Source organism: Bubalus bubalis, chromosome 1 (genome assembly GCF_019923935.1).
Source record: "Bubalus bubalis isolate 160015118507 breed Murrah chromosome 1, NDDB_SH_1, whole genome shotgun sequence".
NCBI classification, from domain to species: Eukaryota; Metazoa; Chordata; class Mammalia; order Artiodactyla; family Bovidae; genus Bubalus; species Bubalus bubalis.
In genome coordinates this window covers 28,985,478-28,990,075 of record NC_059157.1, presented here as the reverse complement: position 1 = coordinate 28,990,075, position 4,598 = coordinate 28,985,478, and the positions used below count along the sequence as shown (strand labels likewise).

Sequence of the window (4,598 nt, the reverse complement as noted above, 5' to 3'; positions counted from 1 at the left end):
GGACTTAAGGTCTTTTTAGGCTTCAATATTTAATGTTTGCTACACAGACCATAGTACCTAGCAGAAGCTCATTGCTTAATCTTCAGTTTAATAAAAAATTGCTATTTCTTCACTTTTAACATTTTTTGAATTTTTTGAGGGGGGATACCCTCCTTTATCAAGTCTCTTAATGACTCTGAGGTAAAGTGCATTTTGATTAAATAGTCAGCCATTAAATGTGTTTTATTTGCCGCTGACTCCCTGCTATCAGATTTGCCTGAATGTGAAACGAAAGGTTATAGAAATAAATTGAATACTTTGACTACATAAGCCTAAATAACTGGTTTACCTCTCTTTATTGTTTTAGTTTTTCTCTTTTGAACTTGTACGTTGGTCATTTCTAGTTGTCTCAGGGAGGCAACAGGGAGATAGGTCTCTAAATTTTGCCTGATATATAGAATAGATAGTTACAGGCCCATTTCCCTAGAAATGTTCTAGTTCTGAGATGTCCTGCTGAAGTGTGTGCATGCTTACTGTCTCAGTCGTGTCCGACTGTGCACACCCTCCTCTGTCCATGGGATTCTCCAGACAAGAATACTGCTATGGGTTGCCATTCCCTTCTCCAGAGGATCTTCCTGACCCAGGGACTGTGCCCGGGTCTCCTGCATTGCACATAGATTCTCTATCATCTGAGCCACCAGGGAAACCCATATTATCTTGGCATACAGCTCTAATTCATTTGTGGATGAGATTACATAGTCAAATGTGGAAAGCCTATTTGAAATACCCACTTTAAAACATGGTGAATGTTTTTATGCATTCTATGAAATAACCTGTCAATTGACTTTATTTTAGGCTCAGATCTGCCTCTTGCTTGACTAGTTTATATTGCACTTTGCATGTGCAAAGACTTCTTTTTCAATGCATCTACCCAGTATTCATGTGTTGAAGGTTTATGGAAAGATGGTTTTGCTGAAGTATACAAGTGATACAATGAAAAGCTCATGGCATTTGCAGCCAGACAGACCTAGATTAGGCGGCTGCTATTTGTGATGAGGGACAAATTACTTAAGAGCTCAGAGCCTTAGTTTTCTTATCTAAAAATGTATGTAATAATATTTCCTCAATAGGTTGTTGAAATAACACGTATTAGTATCTAACAAAGTCTGATACATAGCATAGGTTTCAGCTTTCTCCCTTTTAAAAAAGTTATCTATTAACTGATATAAAGCATATTCAAATTCTATTTATTTGAGCAATAATCTTAAAGTCTACTTTATATCTTTAAAAGGCATAGATTAGAAAATTTTTATATAGGAAATTTGATCTCCTAGAACAATATAACTCTTCAAATCAAACTCTATTAATAATAAGCTTTCTTCCAAAGATTTGGATCTTTAAACTATCTTTAGCCCTATTATCGGTATTTCAGAGAGGGCCATTTGGATGCAAATTAGCCAGAAAATGAACTCCAGTAGAAGTATTTATTTAGAGACCAATGCTGTAGTTCTCTGATCCAGAGAACTTCCTCACAAAATGGGATCACACAGAGGTCAGTGGTAATAAAGCAAAACCATAAATCAAAGTAGAATCTTCCTATAAATCAGCAGCAATACACTCAGTTACTACATCAGTCAGGATTATTTATAAATATGTCAATAAATAGTGTACTATCTCTTGGTTTCTCTTCATGTTCCACAGTTTATACAATTTGCAATACTTTATAATGTACCTTTGCAATGTAAAAGGATTCCATTGTTTAATGAATATCCAGTTACCTACCTTACGGAGCACACGTGTCCTCCCTTTACTTATCTTAGAATGTTAATTACTGTAAGCCCTTACTTCTTCTGTGCTGGTGGGTCTCAAACTTTATCAGGCATCAGAACCACTAAGAACTTACTGAAACACAGATTGCTGGGTTCCACCCTCAGTGTCAGATTCGGTAGATCTGGATTGAGGCCTGAGAATCTGCATTTCTAACAAGTCCCCAGGTGATGTGATGCTGCTCTAGCTGGAAGAGCAGGAAAGGAAATGCATGATGCTTAGAGACCCTACAGAGATTCCCCCCTCTGGTTTACTTCCTTTTTTCTCTTTGCTCTCTCATGCTTATAGTCTTAGAATAGAGCTGTAGCCAAACCATAGTCCCACTGATAGAAAAACGTTTGAGGTTTGGGGGTAAGCCTTTGAGGTTTGGGGGTTGTTTGTTATCCCATCAAAAGGTGGCCACTGTATCAGTGCACTTTAGCATTATTTGAATAGTAACACTTGGAAGTGATCTAAATATTTATTAAAAAAGATGCATAAATAAATTGTGGACTATTCAGGAAGTGGTATAAAATTTGGCAGTTAAACTGAGTGAGTAAATGCCATCTTTGTTAATATATAAATCTTAAAACCAGTCATGAGGGTAAAAATATTAATTTACATAATTTTAGAAAATGCCAAATATTCCTCTGTTTTATGGGCATATATGTAGTGAAATGGTTAAAATATGAATGAAATAACATATTCTAAATTCAGAAGAATATTTACATGTCAGAGGGGAGTGAAAAGGATGAGATTAGGGAGGAGTGAAGAACCTATAACTGTAAAGTTTTGTTTCTTCATAGAATGAGGACTAGATGTCAAGATCAGGCAAAGTTAGATGGTAGGGATGTACTGGTCTGTATACTCTCCTTTATGACTAGAGTTCTTCATAGCACAATAAAATATATCTTTTCAAGGAGGGAGCTTGCATTAGAAATGTGTTTTGCAACTCATGGGGTCTAGCAGCTCCAGGTGTGTGGCAGAGGAATGAGCCTGAAATTTTGAGATTCTCCCAGGTTATAAAAACAAAACAATAGAAATAAGCAGTTCAAACTATTTGTGAATCAGTCTTAAACCTGTCTTAAACATGGGCACAGATATCAAGCCACATAGTGGCAGTCAGCATGCTTACCAGCTATGTCCTTTTTCTTGAATGGTGATTTATTTACTCAGTTGGAACATTTGATACTGATTTTAATTCATTAAAAATGCTGGGCTAGGCTTTCAGAGGTTACACATGAAGCCCAATTTCCTTTCTCTCTCTCGCTCTCTTTTTTTTGTTTACTGGAGACAAGAAAGGAGGATAATTGAATGGGTGTGATTGTTTCAAAACTTTACACACTTCCTTCGTTTCCCTTCAGGAGGAAAGCAAAAGGGTAGTGTTGCTTTAGAAACTCTACAGAGAGCAGCTGAATAATCTGGAGAGCTTTTGAAAAGCACAGTTTTCCAGGCCCCATCTCACATCCTAGTGAATCTGAATTTTCCAAATATGAGACAGAGAATCTGTTTATTTATTCATTCATTCACTCATTCATTTATTTACAAGCTTTCTACACTCACTGTTACCTTCAGGGAACCAAAATCTCCCTAACTTCCACCAGCTGAGAATTTCTTTTCCGATTTACCACTCACTGCTGCATATCATTCATTTTTTCTACCTTATAAAGCAGTAAGCAAGTGCTAAAAACAGAGCAAACCAATAAAGTAGGAACGTTATATATAAATCAATTTACACAAGTGTTATAAAATTACGTGGGTCTGTTAAAAGGAGAGCAACCCAATTATAGAGTTTACCCTACTGAGTCCCAGATGCTGAACCTCATTTAGAAGTTGGCATATGTAGAAGATTCCTTGTAGCTATGCTTAGAGTATCTTTGTTCCCTGGGTGTGTAAGCCTTCTTTTAAAAATATCTTAACTCTTCCATTCAAGGTGTAGAGTATGGAAATATGCAGAGCTTGGGAGGACACTGACTTGGAAACTGGTGTCTTTCAAACTGAAATTGTTGTAATGATAACCTGTTAATAGGTTTTCTTGTGGGCCTGCCCAACTTGACCTCTGTGGGCCGGGGGAGCCGGGTTGACCAGCTGTGCCTGGCCATGAGGGATATCTGTGTTTCCTGTTTATTTTGTTTTGTGTTTTTTTGGCTGAGTTGGGTTTTAGTTGCGGCACCTAGCCTTAGTCGCTCTGTGGCATGTAGAATCTTAGTTCCTCAACCAGGGATTGAATCCGTGTCCCCTGCATTGCAAGACAGATTCTTTTTTTTTTTTTTTTTTCAGGTTTACATACAATACAAACACTTTATTAACAGCAGATCATCCTGGTGGGCCAAGGCGTCAACCCAGACATCCAGCACCCAGTCACAAGTTCAGCGCAGCCTCCGAGCCTCTCGCTCTGACTCCAACAGGGTGAGCACGTCGCCCTCGCGCACGGGGCCTTTCACGTTTCGGATGATGGAGCAGCTCGTGTCGTCCATGAATCCTACGCGCACCTGCGTGCAGTGTCCCTGAGAACCGGTCCTGCCAACACCTTGGTGACCCTGGCAAGCTTGATGGGCTGCACACGGCTCGTGTCCATGATGGCGGCGCGGCGGCGGTCGGGCGGAGAGCGCAAGACAGATTCTTAACCACTGAAACAACAGGGACATCCCCATTTGTGTGTTAATTGCAAATTAATGTTTTGCTGGCATTTATGAAAATATTAATTTATTTTATGATTAAAACTTAACCGCTAACCTTTTATTGATGTGTATTTGTGTGTATGTATGTGTGTTTTTTGGAAGAAGACAATTTTTCCACAGACCAGGGGCACG

At 38.7% G+C, this 4,598-nt stretch overlaps 1 pseudogene; it reads right to left on the bottom strand.

Annotated features, from left to right (window-relative positions):
- Positions 1-4,076: 4,076 nt before the first annotated feature.
- On the bottom strand, positions 4,077-4,363 carry LOC102415880 (annotated as a pseudogene).
- Positions 4,364-4,598: the final 235 nt, after the last annotated feature.